The 17,392-nt window shown below is 39.2% G+C and overlaps 1 long non-coding RNA gene across 2 annotated transcripts in view; it reads left to right on the forward strand.

Annotated features, from left to right (window-relative positions):
• The window catches only part of LOC123277370 (uncharacterized), a 55,645-nt gene that overhangs the window by 29,471 nt on the left and 8,782 nt on the right, over window positions 1-17,392 (forward strand). The window contains exon 3 of one of the 2 annotated variants that reach the window (XR_006514268.2): window positions 13,119-13,270. The exons of the other annotated variant lie outside the window; for it this stretch is intronic. This is a non-coding gene — a long non-coding RNA (uncharacterized lncRNA). Of the gene's footprint in view, window positions 1-13,118; window positions 13,271-17,392 lie in introns of those variants that run through there. 2 annotated transcript variants of the gene reach the window in all.

Genomic DNA, 17,392 nt, shown 5'->3' on the forward strand with positions numbered 1-17,392 from the left:
ATCCTTTTGCATGTGGCTATCAAGTTGCCTCACCACCATTTATTTAAAAGATTATTCTTTCCCTCATTGAATGGTTTGCACCCTTCTTAAAATCAATTGACCATGGAGGTGATGTCAGCAACATGGTGGAGTAAGCAGTTTTCTTTGTCTCTCCCCCTTTGAACTACAACTAATTGGACATTCATTGGTCAAAGGATATCCACATAGCATCTCAGGACGCCTGAGAGAACCATGCTGCTGTACATGGGAAGGTGGACGGACTTCCCCCTGGGAGGAGGTGGAGATAGGTGAAAACTCACCAACCGCCAGACAGCCTAGTACCTGCAAGTGACTTTCTACCAGCTGACACGCTCATAGCATCGCCACAGCACCAAGGGCGGGTGTGCGTGTGTATCAGCAGCGCGACAGTGGAAACAGGTGACTACAGCCCTATCTAAGCCCCCAGTGATTGCTCCTTAGCCCAGTGGGAAAATCCATGGTCCCACAGAAGCCGCAGGGAAAGCCCCTACTCGGCATTAGCGGAGAGGCCCCACCCTCTCCGCTAATTCAGAACTCTCAGCATTCAGAACTCTGGGAGGCCCTGAGGCAAAAGAAGCCCGGCCTGCACAGCAACCTGCCAGCTGCCTCTAACACACAAAGTCCTGCTGTGGCCCAGAGGGGCAAGGGAGACCCAGAGGGACAGTGGGAGTGGGTGGTGGCAGGTTGGAGCCCCAGTGAGCCTGCTCCATGGTTCAGGAGGAAAATCCATGGCCCCACGGCAGCTGCAGGGAAAGCCTCTGTGCAGCATGAGTGGAGAGGCCCCACCCAGCAATCACAAGGCTGGAAGGCCCTGGGGCAGAAGTAGCACAGCTGGGTGAGCTAACCACAGACTGCAGTAGATACCCATAGCTCTGCTGTGACCCATAGTGGACAAGTGAGATCTTGCGGGACCTGACAATGGCAGAGCTGCGAGTCTAGGTGAACGTGCTCCTGGCCACTGTGAAAGCCCATAACACTGCTGCACACCCTAAGGAGGGAGCACATCTAGGCGGTCTGTGACAGTAGGCAACAGCAACACGAGGCCCCCTTGCGATTGTCCTCACAGTGGATGAGAGACCCCCCCACAGGGCCACTGTGATCATGAGGAGGGGCCCAGGTCTAGTCAGCAACAGCTGACAGGGATCCTCTTTGGTTCGGATTACACAGCTGCTGCCTGCCCCCCTCCGGTAGAAGCAAGAGGAAGCAGTAACTAAGCTCTATCTCTATGCGGAGGCACAAATCCATGCCATCACTCAGTATGAAAAATATATTAAATATCCAGAATGGAAGGAAAGTGACAAGTACCCAGAAAATAATCCCAAAGACACCAAAATCTATAACCTAAATGACAATGAATTCAAAATAACCATCATTAAAAAACTCAATGAGTTAAAAGAGAATACAGATAGACAACTCAACAAGTTCAGGAGCTATGTCACAAAAGAGCTTGATACTATAAAGAAGAACCAATCAGAAATGTTGGAGATGAAGAACACAATGGAGAAGATTAAGAACAATCTGGACTCTCTGAACAGTAGGATTGATAATATGGAAGACAGAATTAGCAATTTGGAGGATAGGAATATAGAAATGCTACAGATAGAGGAGGAGAGAGAACTAAGACTAAAAAGAAATGAAGAAACTCGCTGAGAAATATCAGATTCAATTAGGAAATGCAAATAAGGATTATAGGTATCCCAGAGGGAGAAGAGAAGGAGAAGGGGGCAGAAAGCCTGTTCAAAGAAATAATGGCTGAGAACTTCCCAAAACTGGGGAGAGAGATGGAAATCCATGTGACAGAAGCAAATAGATCTCCAAACTTTATCAGTATAAAAAGACCAACCCCAAGGCATATAGTAGTGAAGCTTGCAAAAGTCAATGACAAAGAGAAAATACTAAGGGCAGCCAGGCAGAAGAAAATAACCTACAAAGGAACCCCCTTTAGGGGCTGTTAGCAGATTTCTTAGCAGATATCTTACAGGCTAGAAGAGAGTAGAATGATATATTCAAAACTCTGGAGGACAAAAACTTGCAGCCAAGAATACTCTATGCAGTGAAAATATCCTTCAAATATGATGGAGAAATAAAAACTTTCCCAGATAAACAAAAGTTAAGGGAGTTCATTGCCACAAGACCTCTCCTACAAGAAATGCTCAGAAAGACCCTCATACCTGAAAAAACAAAAAAAGGAAAGGGGTTACAAAACCCAGAGCAAAGGAGATAAGTAGAAAGACAAAATCAGAAAGTTGCAGCTCTCCATCAGAACAGGCTACCAAAGGCTAAGTATAACATTAAAGATAAAAGGAAGGAAAACACCAAGAATAAATATAATCTTGTCATTTTAACCACAAACTCACAACACAAGAAGGAAGAAAAAAAATCTGACAATAACAACCTAGAAGGGGAAGAGGAAAGGGATGGAATGGCTTAATCTAAGGAAATAAGAGGCTATCAGAAAATTGACTATCTCATCTATGAGATGTTTTATACAAACCACATGGTAACCACTAAACAAATAACAAAAATAAAGACACAAATTATGAATAACAAGAAAGCCAATATAGAAAACTACCTACCTGAATTGGTAGTCCAAAAATCATGGGACGAGAAACAAAGGAAATGCAAGATAACTGGAAAACAAGCAATAAAATGGCAGCATTAGGCCCCCACATTTCAATAATCACTCTAAATGTAAATGGATTGAAGTCTCCAATCAAAAGACACAGAGTGGCAGGATGGATTAAAGAACAAGACCCAACAATATGCTGCCTTCAGGAAACACACCTCAGCCCCAAAGACAAACACAGACTCAGAGTGAAGGGATGGAAGACGATACTCCAAGTTAATAATGAACACAGGGAAGCAGGTGTTGCCATACTTATATCAGACAAAGTAGACTTCAAAGCAAAACAGATAAAGAAAGACAAAGAGGGGCAGTTTATAATGATAAAGGGACACTCCACCAAGAAGACATAACACTTATAAACGTATACACACCCAACACAGGAGCACCAAAGTATGTAAAGCAACTATTAACAAAACTAAAAGGAGACATCAACAACAATACGATAATAGTAGGGGACCTCAACACCCCACTAACATCAATGGATAGATCATCCAGACAGAAAGTCAACAAGGAAATTATAGAATTAAATGAAAAGCTAGACCAGATGGACTTAATAGATCTATATAGAGCGCTCCATCCAAAAACAGCAGATTACACATTCTTCTCAAGTGCACATGGAACATTCTCAAGGATAGACCATATCTTGGGAAACAAAGCAAGTCTCAACAAATTAAAGAGGGTTGAAATAATATCAGGCATCTTTTCCAACCATAATGCTATGAAACTAGAAATCAACTACAAGAATAAAGCTGGGAAAGGGGAAAAAATGTGGAGACTAAACAACATGCTACTGAACAAACAATGGATTATTGAAGAAAGTAAAGAAGAAATAAAATATTATCTGGAGACAAATGAAAACACACCATACTGACTCATTTGGGATGCAGCAAAAGCAGTCTTAAGAGGGAAATTCATTGCAATACAGGCTCACCTCAATAAACAAGAAAAATCTGAGATAAGCAATCTCAAACGACACCTAACAGAATTGGAAAAAGAAGAACAAACAAAGCCCAAAGTCAGTAGAAGAAGGGAAATAATAAAAATTAGAGCAGAAATAAATGCAACTGAAACAAAAATGACAGTAGAAAGGATCAATGAAACAAAGAGTTGGTTCTTTGAAAAAATAAACAAAATTGACAAACCCTTAACCAGGCTCACTAAGAAAAAAAGAGAGAAGACTCGAAGAAACAAAATTAGAGATGAGAGAGGAGAAATCACAATGGATACCACAGAAATACAAAAGATCATAAGAGAATACTATGAAAAACTATATGCCAACAAATTGGACAACCTAGAAGAAATGGATAAATTCGTAGACTCTTACAACCTCCCAACACTGAAGCAGGAAGAAATAGAGAATCTGAATAAACCAATCACAAGTAAAGAAATTGAAATAGTAATCAAAAACCTCCCCCAAAATAAAAGTCCAGGACCAGATGGCTTCTCTGGAGAATTCTACCAAACATTCAAAGAAGATTTAATACCTATCCTTCTCAAACTATTCCAGAAAATAGAGGAAGATGGAGCACTCCCTAATACATTCTATGAAGCCAACATCACCCTGATCCCCAAACCAGACAAGGACAACACAAAGAAGGAAAACTACAGGCCAATACCACTGATGAACATAGATGCAAAAATCCCCAACAAAATTTTGGCAAACCAAATACAGCAATGCACTAAAAGATTATACACCATGATCAAGTGGGATTTATACCAGGGACACAGGGATGGTTCAACATCCACAAGTCAATCAAAGTGATACACTACATTAACAAAATGAGAAACAAAAACTACATGATCATCTCAATAGATGCAGAGAAAGCACTCAAGATCCAACATCCATTTATGATAAAAACTCTCAGTAAAATGGGTATAGAAGGGAACTACCTCAACATAATAAAAGCCATATATGACAAACCCACAGCCAACATCATACCCAATGGGCAAAAACTGAAAGCCATCCCTCTGAGCACAGCAACAAGACAAGGGTGTCCGCTCTCACCACTCTTATTCAACATAGTACTGGAGGTTTTGGCCAGAGCAATTTGGCAGGATAAAGAAATAAAAGGAATCCAAATAGGCAATGAAGAAGTGAAACTCTCACTGTTTGCAGACGACATGATCTTATATATAGAAAACCCCAAAGAATCCATAGGAAAACTATTAGAAATAATCAACAACTACAGCAAAGCTGCAGGGTATAAAATCAACATACATAAATCAGTAGCATTTCTATACTCTAACAACAAACTAACAGAAAAAGAACTCAAGAACACAATCCCATTCACAATTGCAACAAAAAGAATAAAATTCTTTGGCATAAATTTAACCAAGGAAGTGAAAGACCTATACGATGAAAACTACAAGACTTTCCCAAAAGAAACTGATGACAACATAAAGAGATGGAAAGACATTCCATGTACATGGATTGGAAGAATAAACATAGTTAAAATGTTCATTCTACCTAAAGCAAACTACAGATTCAACACTATCCCAATCAGAATCCCAATGAAATTCTTTACAGAAATAGAACAAAGAATCCTAAAATTCATATGGGGAAACAAAAGACCCTGAATTGCTAAAGCAATCCTGAGAAAAAAGAACAAAGCTGGAGGCATCACAATCCCTGACTTCAAAACATACTACAAAGCTACAGTAATCAAAACAGAATGGTACTGGTACAAAAACAGGTGCACAGATCAATGGAACAGAACTGAAAGCCCAGGCATAAAACCACACATCTATGGACAGCTAATCTTAGACAAAGTAGCTGAGGGCATACAATGGAGAAAAGAAAAAGTCTCTTTAGCAAACGGTGCTGGGAAAACTGGACAGCCACATGCAAAAGAATGAAAATTGACCATTCTTTTTCACCATTCACCAAAATAAACTCAAAATGGATCAAGGATCTAAATATTAGACCTGAAACCATAAGGCTTCTAGAAGAAAATATAGGCAGTACACTCTTTGACATCAGTATCAAAAGGATCTTTTCGGACACCATATCTCCTCAGATGAGGGAAACAATAGAAAGAATAAACAAATGGGATTTCATCAGATTAAAGAGCTTCTTCAAGGCAGGGGAAAACAGGATTGAAACAAAAAAACAACCCACTAATTGGGAAAAAATATTTACAAGTTATATATCTGACAAAGGGTTAATCTCCATAATATATAAAGAACTCACACAGCTCAACAACAAAAAATCAAACAACCTGATCAAAAAATGGGCAGGGGACATGAACAGACATTTCTCCAAAGAAGATATATGGATAGCCAATAGGCACATGAAAAGATGTTCATTATCACTGATCATCAGGGAAATGCAAATCAAAACTACATGAAGATATCACCTTACACCTGTTAGAATGGCAAAAATAACCAAAACAAAAAGTGACAAATGTTGGATAGGTTGTGGAGAAAAAGGAGCCCTCATACACTGTTGGTGGGAATGCAAACTGGTGCAGCCACTATGGAAAACAGTATGGAGATTCCTCAAAAAATTAAAAATAGCACCACCATACGATCCAGCCATTCCACTACTGGGTATCTATCCAAAGAACTTGAAATCAGCAATTCCAAAAGTCCCATGCACCCCTATGTTCGTTGCAGCATCATTTACAATAGCCAAGATGTGGAAGCAACCTAAGTGCCCATCAACTGACGACTGGACAAAGAAGATATAGTATATATATACAATGGAATACTACTCAGCCATGAAAAAGGATAAAATCATCCCATTCACAACAATGTGAATAGACTTTGAGGGTATTATGTTAAGTGAAATAAGCCAGATAGAGAAAGATGAACTCTGTATGACTCCACTCATAGGTGGAAGTTAAACATGTAGACAAAGAGAACTGATTGGTGGTTACCAGGGGAAAGGGGGGGGTTGGGGGAGGGCACAAAGGGTGAAGGGGTGAACCTACAACAAGACTGACAATAACGTACAACTGAAATTTCACAAGGTTGTAAACTATCATAATCTTAATAAAAAGTAAAAAAAAAAAAAGAAAAGAAATAAATGAATAAATAAATAGGAGAGAAGGGAGTGTTTTATCTTACAGTAGAATGCCAACTAATAGTGGAGTTAGAAGAAATAATGGAGTTACAGAATTACCATTTTTTAACCATTGTAGTAAAATTTTACTCAAGGCAAGAATTATCAATGGAAACTAAATCTGGAGAGTGAAAGTTCGAAGAGAAACAGAATGTTTACTCAAAGTATCCCCCACAGTTACTTATTAATTACAACAGGAAAAACAATAACTATCGAGTGGAGAAACCAGACAACACCTTCACAAAGCGATCACAATCGACATCATCAGTGAAGTGTAAACAGACATCATGTGCCTCCTTCATGGGACACCTTGAAAGGGACAGAGTGCCATTTAGTCAGCATTGCAGCCAAAGCGCACCAAACTTATCACGAGGACGCATTAGAGAACACAAGTTTAAGATCATTATGTAAAATAACTGGCCTGTGTTCTTCCAAAATGTCCACGTCATGAAAGACAAAGAAAGGCTGAGACACATCAAGTAAATGACATGATCCTGGATTGGATCCTGGCCCAGACAAAAGTTGCTTATAAAGGAAATTATTAGGGCAATTAATGAATCTGAAATATGGACTATAGATTGCATTCAAATTATTTATTAAATTTCCTGATTTTAATAACTGTACAGTGGTTAAGTAAGAGAATATCCTTGTTTATAAGGGGTGAAGGGGCAAGGTGTATGCAATCTACTTCTGAATGGTTTAGAAGAAAAAGCACGTATTTTATATATGTACACACACATATATAGACAGAGAATTATAAAACAAATGTAGTAAAATGCTAAAAATTGGTTTACCTAGGTATATGAGAGTTTTATTATTCTTGCAACTTTTCTGTAAATTTGAAACTATTTGAAGTCTGAAATTACTTAAACATTTATTTTAAGTGATCTAGAAATAAAAATTTAAAAATTAGTTTGAAAAAAGAAAAAAATCAATTGACCATGAAAGTGAGGATTTATTTCTGGACTCTAAATTCTATTCCACTGATGTGTATGTCTATCCTTGTTCCAGCAGTACACAGTGTTGAATTAGCCTAGCTTTGCAGCAAGTTTTGAAATCGGGAAGTGTGAGTCTTTCAAATTTATTTTTCCTTTCCAAGATCATTTTGGCTATTTTTGGTCCTTTGAATTTTCATATGAACTTTATAATCAACTTGTTAATTTCTGTACAAAAAAAACTGGGATTTTGATAGGGAAAGTGTTGAATCTGTAAACTAGTTTGAAGAGTACTGCCGTCTTAACAACATTGAGCCTTCCAATCCATAAACATGGGATGGCTTCTCATTTATTTAGGTCTTTATTAACGTCTTTCAACACTGTCATATAGTTTTCAGTGTATAAGTCTTATATTTCTTTTGTTAAGTTTATTACTAGATATTTTATTCTTGTTGATACTATTGTAAATGGAATTATTTTCTTAATTTCATTTTTGGATTTTCACTGCTAGTGTAGAGAATACAATTGACCCTTATATATTGATCTTGTATTCTGCAAACTTGCTAAACTTGTTTATTGGTTCTAATAGTGTTTTTGTGCATTTGTTAGGATTTTCTATATACAATATCATGTTATCTGCAAATAGAGGTAGTTTTACTTCTTCCTTTCCAATTTGGATGCCTTTTATTACTTTTTCTTGCCTAATTGCCCTAGCTGGATTTTATAATTCAATCTCAGAGGCTTTGCTTTTTATTTCAATAGAGAAATAATTTATATACTGTAAAATGCACAAATCATAAGTATGCAGCTTGATGGAATTTTATACGTGTGTACACATAACTGCCAATCAATATATAGAATATTTTTGCCACCCCAGAAAGTTCCCTCTTTGCGGTCAATACTCTTTCTCTGAGAAACCACTGCAAACTTCTATTACCATACATTAGTTTTGCCTACTTTTGAACTTCATCTAAGTGTAATCATACAGTAATACATTCTTTTGTATCTGGCTCTTTTACTCAACATAACGTTTTGAGATTAAGAATGGATGCTGTGATGTACTGCCCAGATCCCTCTTTCAAGACGGAGGCAAATGCCTGTTCAAGTCTTTTGTCCATTAAAAAATTGGGTTATTTGACTTCTTTTCTTGATTTATAGGAGTTATTTATAAATTCTGTATATGAGTCCTTTGTTAGATATTGCTATAGCCTGAGTGTTTGCATCCTCCCACGTTCATGTGTTGAAATCCTAACATCAAGTTGATGATATTGGGGGGTGGGGGCCTTCTAGAGGTTAGTAGGTCATGAGGGTAGGGCCCTCATGATTGGGATTTGTGACCTTGTGAAAGAGGTCCCACAGAGATCCCAAGATCCTTCTACCTTGTGAGGGCACCGTGAGAAGGCGCTGTCTATGACCCAGAAAGTGGGCCCTCAACACATAAGGAATTTGCCGGCACCCTGAACTTGGACTTCCCAGACTCTAAGGAATAAATTTCTGTTCTTTATAAGCTACCCAGTGTGTTATAGCAGCCCCAATGGACTAAGACAGGCATATATGTTGAGAATATTTCTCACAGGGTATGGCTTGCCTTTTCACTTTCTTCATGGTGTCTCCTGATGAGTATAGATTTACATTTGTGAGGTCCGATTTTTCAGTTGTTTTCTTCTGTGGTCTATAAATTTTGTGTCTTTGCCTACCCCAAGTTCATGATAGTCTCCTATGTTTTATTTTAGGACTTTTATAATTTTAGCTTTCACATTTAGTTCTTGATCCATCTTGAATTAATTTTTGTGGATGGTATGTGGTAGGGGTCAAGGTTCATTTTTTTAAAATACAGATTTCCTGAGCTGATATTTTAAAAGTGCTGAAAGAAAGAACTGCTAATCAAGAATACTGTATCTGTCAGTTATCCTTCAGAAATGAAGGTGAGATAAAGACGATCCCAAACATGCAAAAATTGAGGGAGTTCATCACCATGAGACCTGCCTTACAAGAAATGCCAAAAAGAGTTCTTTAAGTGGAAATGAATGAACAGTTTTTAGTAACATGGAAACATATGAAAATAAACAACACACTGGTAAAGACAAGTATATAGTCAGGTTCAGAAGAGTCCAATACTGTAATACGGTGGCGTGTTAACCACCGAACTCTAGTATAAAGGTTGAAGGACAAAAGTATTAAATAGCGACAGCTATAATAATTTGTTAATGGATACACAATACAGAAAGATGTAAAGTGTCACATCGAAAACATAAAATGTGTGTTTTGGGGAATAAAAGAATGTAGAGTTTTTGCGTATGAACAAAGTTAAGTCATCATCAGCCTAAGATAGACTGGCGTACCTACAAGATGTTCCAAGTAAGCCTCAGGGTAACCACGAAGCCAAAACCTGTATTAGATACACACCAAATTAAGCGAAAGGAACAAAAGTATTCCAGTATGGAAAATCATCAAATCAGAAAAGAAGACAGCAAAAGAGGAAGAAAGGAACAAAGAAACCATAAAATAGCCAAAAAACAAAGAACAAGATGACAGTCGTAAGTTCTTACCTATCAGTAATTACTTTAAGTGTAAGTGGATTAAATACTCCAATCAAAAGGCATGGAATGGCTGAATGGATTTGAAAGACATTCCACACAAAGGCAAACCCAAAGAGACCAGGGGTAGCTATACTTACAGCAGACAAAATAGACTTTACGTCAAAAACTGCAAAAAGAGGGAAAAAAGGGTTATTGTATAATGATAAAGGAGTGGATTCATCAAGAATATATACAATGGTAAATATTTATATACCCAACATTGGGACACTTAAATATATTAAACAAATACTATCAGATCTGGAGGGAGAAATAGACAACAATACAATAATGGCAGGGGACTTCAAAAACCCGCTTTCAACAATGGATAGATCATCCAAACAGAAAATCAGTGAGGAAACATTGGAGTTGAACTATACTTCAGACCAAATGAACCTAACAGACATATACACAACATTGAATACAACACAGCAGAATACACATTCTTCTCAAGCACACACAGAACCTTCCTCAGGGTAGATCATAAGTTAGGTCACATGACAAGTCTCAGCTCATTTACAGAGACTGAAATTATACCAAGTATCTTTTCTGACCACAATGGTGTGAAACTAGAAGGCAATAATAGGAGAAAACTGGAACATTCACAACTATGTGGAAGTTAAACAAGACACTCCTGACCAACCAACCAATAGGTCAAAGATTTTCTGCCTTCCTGTAATTGCCTACATAACTCTAATTAACATGACCTCCCACTAGTTCTTGATTTTTTTGATCTTTTCACATTTTCTACTAAAGCTCTGTTGTATTACATGAGGATTCAGTTCACGTATACACTTTCCTTATCTTCCCTTCTTTAGTTTTGGTAGGTAGATCTTTTGTATTTGTCTGCTGGTTACCTTCACCAATATTTCTTTCCCTATTTTCTAATTCAAGCCACTCTGCCATATATTGCTGCTACTACATACACAGAAAAACAACATTTGCTTTATGTATTTCAGACAGACACTTGTATGTCACTCTTCTGGTTGTAAATATTCTCTCCATTTTGGATCGGAATGTATTTTTCATCTTTAATTCAATCTGCATCACTTCAATTAAAGGACAGAAAAATAAAATTCACATGGGAAGCCTTGTGTGTGTGAAATGGAACCCTCATAAAATATTAAACCACGCACACACATACACACACAAAACCAAACTCAGCACCTGATTCTTCCTTTTATCTGAGTAATAAGGGTGAGTCACTCTTTGAAATCCTCCCTGGGATCCATGTAAATGAGCAAGACAGTGAGGTAGTAAATGATCTTCAAAGTGGGCATCCTTCCAACAAACGTTTGCATTGATTTCATTATTTCTAAAGGCTGATTGACGCCAGAAAGAACAAAGAGATAAGGCAAAAAACATCTCTTTCATTGCCCCTCTATCTTGTATTTTAGAATGAGGATGTGATATTGGACAAATTCTGTGGTCATTTAGGGAATTTTAGACATCCCCTGCTGGGGGGCTATGGCAGGCTAGCGGGTGGGGTAAGGACAAGCTGCACCATGGGGTCAGGTTTTCAGAAGTTCTGTGTGCTGTTTATTAGTTGTTCTTTATGACATTTGGGGATTAAACTTATTTAAACAGGTTAGAGACAACCAATCAGTTATTCTGACCTAATATCAAACCATTGCTTTGTTTGAACTTTTAGCTTTTAATGCTATAAAGTACAGTATGGCACTTCCATATTGCAGATGAAGAAACTAGAGTGGGTTTTCAGCATGTATTAAATAGAAATAAGGAAAGGATATCAGATGCCTTACCCAAGAATTTCCTGGTAACTGAGAAAGGAGGACAGAAAAAAAGATGAGAGGGATGGGAGGACAAATGAAGTCAGGGTGTGTGGGGAAAAGCCAGAGGCACCAGGACAGCAGGACTAATTTATGAGAAAGAATCTTTTCATTATGAAGAAAATTATTCCAGATTCCTAAATATAAGCATGCGTTAACAAGATTTAATGCTGAAAATTTTATTGAGAATACTTACAATATTATTGAGACAAGTAATGGGAGATTGAATAATATATTAGTATCCAAGAGGGAATGGTTGGTTTCAATTATCTTAATCTGAATACAGAGGACAGACAGAAAAGGACCTGGAATTTTAATCATTCGGGCAAAAGGAATTTATCTTTGAGTTTACCCACTGACAACTTTGGTGAGGCAAGGCGGGTTGGAGGACTCAAGTTCTAACTTGATGCTGTCCAATAGAAATATGGTGCAAACCAGACATGTAATTTTAAATTTTCTTATAGCCAAATTATAAAAAGTAAAAAGAAACAGTGAAATTAATTTTAATAATACATTTCACTTAACCCAATATGCTCAAAATAGTCCAACATTATAAAAATTATTGAGATATTTTACAGATTTTTTATTCTAAGTTTCAAATTTCAGTATATATTTCATACTTATAGCATATCTCAAAAGAGATGCTAAATTTTCAATATGTGAAATGTATCTGTACTAAAACAATAAAATTTTATTTAACAGAAACCCATTCTTACACTTCTTTAGTTTTAATACTTAATTAATTAAAATGAAGTTAAATTAGAAATTCAGTTCCTCAGTTGCAGTAGCCACCTTTCAAGTGCTCAATAGTCACATGTGGATGTGGTCTGCTGTTTCGGACAGCATACCTCTCACCTAAAGGTACCCTTAAGATTTCCATGCAGTCCAAGCCCATCGCCAGTCTTCCCGAAAGAACTTCTTGGGTTAGAACAGTTGTAGTTTGTGAACATCCCAGCTGTTCTGTGTCCCTTCACATTCCTATGTTGAAACCCTAACCCTCAGTACCTCAGGATGTGCCTGTACTTGGAGACAGGGAATTCCAAGAGGTATTTGGGTACATCGAGGTCATGTGAGTGGGCCCTGATCCAGTATGACTTGTATCCTTCTAAGGGCAGGAAATTTGGACACGTGGAGAGACACGAGACATGCACTCCCACAGAAGAGGGGCCATGTGAGGACACAGCAAGAAAGGGGTCACCTGCAAACCAAGGAGAGAGGCCTCCAAAAGAACTAAGCCTGCTGACGCCTTGATCTTGGACTTCCAGCCTCCAAAAGTGTGAGAAAATACCTTTCTGGTGTTTAAGCCCCCTAGCCTGTGGTATTTTGTTTTGGCGGCCTGAGCTGACCAATACACTGGTCCAGTAGCTAGAGGGTTAAAAAAAATTGGGTAAGCTCTTCATCATTTCAGATGCGTTCCTCCTATTTTGTCACCAGCTTCATATTTTAATGTCCCACAAATCCTTAGAGCTTGGCTCTCTGAAAACCATTTTAAGAAAAAGAAATACCCAGAGGGTGTGTTTTTTTTTTTTTTTTTAAAGATTTTATTTTTCTCCTTTTTCTCCCCAAAGCCCCCCGGTACATAGTTGTATATTTCGTTGTGGGTCCTTCTAGTTGTGGCATGTGGGACGCTGCCTCAGCGTGGTCTGATGAGCAGTGCCACGTCCGCGCCCAGGATTCGAACCAACGAAACACTGGGCCGCCTGCAGTGGAGCGCGCGAACTCAACCACTCGGCCACGGGGCCAGCCCCCCAGAGGGTGTGTTTTTTAAAACTGGCCTTGTGTGCAAGTTCTTGAGTGGTTGGTTGGACAGGGTGTTGTGTGTGTTTTCCATTTGGAAGGTGGGGAGTGAATGAGTCACATCGACAAACCACAGGCGCACGGCTGTGAGGTTCAAAATGAAGTGTCCATGCGCATCAAGCCGAACCTCTTGCCTTTGTCCATCACAGACGTCGAGCCTCTTCATGATCGCCAAGGTTCGTTAATAGCGTTTGTTCTATGCTAATACAATCAGAAAATTATGCAAGCCGTCTATTCCTTCCCAGAGAGAACAGGGTGAGCAGCCATTAGTGATTCACACGGATGAGCCTTCACTAATTGCGCAGAATGTAATTAGTGATTATATAATATTTGAGCTCTTGCAACTGTCATTAATGTCTGCGATTCACCAGAGATGGGCCCTACTGAATGGAGTGTGATTGCCGCATGCTAAATCTAGTTAATCCGGGGTATGTTAATCAGCACAGGATATACTTTAGGCAGTGGTTAAAAGCTCTGGCGACCTCAGAAAAAACCCTGCCATCCACCAAAAGCTGAATTGCTTACAATAGGCATCCCTTTCAAAAAAGAAATTTAATAACTAAATGGCCTGGAAAACTTGAGGGCAGAGTTATTGGATAGTATTAACATTTAGATTTTTCTGTAACAGATACAGTGACCGAAATGTTGTAATTGTGCTGGCATTAATTTATGATACATTTGACTATTGACTCAGGGAGTATTATGTGCTGAAGTTATAATGGTTTTGTCCTCGGCTAAGGAGAACTGGATTAAGAAGTAGTTCTTTATAAGAGGAAAGACGGCTATTTGTTATTGTCCAGAGCCCTCTTAGAGCACAGTTTTGGAATTCATTTTATGGAACAAAGTTTGAGAAGCAATAACATTATAGTGATATTTTGCTTCCTGTAATAAAAGTTGTGTTCTAAGATAGATTCACATGATAATGCATTTCACCATGTCCTGAGTTAAGATAGATTTTCAAGACATTTGCAGCAGATGCTATGGATGCCCTACTCTGTGTTCGCTGGGTCACTGAGTTCACCCACAGTTGCAGTGGCCAGTTCCCATATATACTGTAAACTTCCCACCCCAAGCATCTTTCTCTCTCTGCTTTTCTTCCCTGATGCTTTCTTTTTTCTTTTCTTTTCTTTCTTTTTTTTGGGGGAGGAAGATTGGCCCTGAGCTAACATCTGTGCCCATCTTCCTCTATTTTATATGTGAGACTCCTGCGACAGCATGGCTTGATAAGTGGTGCATAGGTCCACACCCAGGATCTGAACCGGCAAACCTAGGGCTGCTGAAGCAGAGTACGCAAAATTAACTGCTATGCCACAGGGCTGGCCCCCTCAAATGCTTTCTTTAGTACCCCCATGAGCTTGGTCAACCCACTTGTAGGGCAACCTGTAAGTGTCAAGGATTCAACAACTCTGGGATAAGTCTCAACCAAAAAGAGGCTTGGTGGAGAGATACCCTAGCTTCCCCATCCTTTGGGGGACATTTCTGAGGGTACGTTCCACACAGTTTCGCAGAGGGTCCCCTGCACCATTGAGTACCATTTGTTCATAGTGGCAACCTGCTTGTTAACGCGGTCTTTATTAGTTTTTGTCCCTTTTCTGTCTCCCTTCCTGACTCCCTCACTTATGTTTCCTGGGATCATCTCCTAGGATGCCTAATTTTATGTGTCAATTCGAAAAGCTGTCGGCTGCTCACATTAAATATTATTTCTGGATGTGTCTGTGAGGGTGTTTTTGAATGAGCTTAGCATTTGGATTGGTGGACTCATTAAAGGATTGCCCTTCCCAACGTGAGTGGGCATCATCCGATTCATTGAGGGCCCGAACAGAACAAAAGGCTGAGGAAGAAGGCATTTGCCCCTTTTTTAGCTGCCTCACTGGTAAGCTGGGCTATCTCATCTTCTCCTGCTCTTGGGCTCGAGACTGAATTATGCTACTGGTCTTCCTGGATCTCTAACTTGCAGGCAGCACATCGTGGGACTTTTCAGCCTCCATAATCCTGAGATCCAATTCCTCATCATATACACATAATCTCCTATTGGTTCTGTTTCTCTGGAGAACCTTGACTAAAACACCTCCAAATAAACTACCTGCACTCAAACCCTTGCCTCAGGGTCTGCTTTTGGAAAACCCAACAAAAACATTCCCTTTTTACTATCCATTTCCAATACTTCATCACTCTAACTGTGGTAACCTCCAGTAGCCTCTTCATATGTGTAGCAAGCCCTGAGTAGTACTCTCCTGGTATGTATAGTTTTTACTGGTGAATTGATGTGAATTAAAATCTTTTATACAAACCATAATTTGTGCTTTAAGTGACAGTACATATAAATGGTTGTTCCCAATGTAGAATTTACAGGTTTACAAATTTCCAAGGCCTGGTCTAGTTTTTCATAAAATAATAGGGCAACTGTAGAACCCAAGGAAAACAGAAACTTAGGATTTATGTGATTTCCTCCCATTTATGTATTTTATATAAATAATAAATTCTCCGGCATCTTTGCTTTGTAAGGCGCTTTCTAGTGGCTGTTTAACCAGCTCAAAGTCTCTGAGGTATCGTTTGAGAAAAGTTCTCTGAATAATAATAATGACAGGAACTCGGACCACCACTTATTCTCTACCAGGCACTGTGCTAAGCTTTCTGTTTAAGAGCTATCATCATCCCCAGTTACAGATGAGGAAATGTGGCTTAAAAAGGTTAAGTGATATCTTGCCTGAGGTCCCATGACCTTTAAGTGGTGGAAACAAGGGTGGGGGCCTAGACGCTCCTTGCTTTAAAGTCCATTGTTTGCTTTGAGGCTGATAATCAAAGAGATTAGGATGCTCCCCTTGCATCTCCGCCTGATTCTCCTTCATTGGCCTGCACTAAGTCAAGGGCCAAGACACCATAGCAGACATCATGTCTGCCCCGGCAGTCTCGTGCACACTAGCTCCCCAAAGCCATTGCCTGTGTCTTTTTGTCCACAGGCTGCCCTCAGGGCTCTTCTGCTCTGAGGCCAGTGGAGATGCTGGAATTTATGTCTCCTTAGGGGCAGCCTGTAACACAGTCACATGGAAGGAGCCTGCCTGCCCTGGTCAGGACACGCTGAGGTGGGATCTGTACTGTCCCCAGAGCTCCCCTGTTGGGCTGAACCAAAGCCACGTTCCGGACAGTTGGCTTGATACTGTGCCTGGGCTGGCCTCCTTCCCTGTCCTCCTTCCCCACTCTCCCACCAGTTTTTCCTGGGCTCAGTTCTTAGTAAGCAGTGTTCACAGGAACATTCATCTTAGGGACTGCTTCTGGAGAACCAAGCCTAAGACGGAATCCATGAAAAGGTCTGTGAATTCTTGGAGCCAAAGCCACCCAGGGAGGTAAACCTGAAAGACAAACTGGAATTGGGAAGTATGAACAAGGTTTTTCATTATGTAGAACAGAATAAAATTGGAATACAGTTGGAAACAACTTGGACATCTCTCAATAACGGATGAGTTAAATAAATTACAGCACATTCATACAACGGAATAATATGCAGCCGTAAAAAAGAATGAAGAGATTTCATTTTAAATCAGCAGGAGTAAATTTAATCTATTGGATAGGAAGAAAAAAAAAGAAAA

The sequence above is a fragment of the Equus asinus genome, chromosome 15, assembly GCF_041296235.1.
Source record: "Equus asinus isolate D_3611 breed Donkey chromosome 15, EquAss-T2T_v2, whole genome shotgun sequence".
NCBI lineage: Eukaryota > Metazoa > Chordata > Mammalia > Perissodactyla > Equidae > Equus > Equus asinus.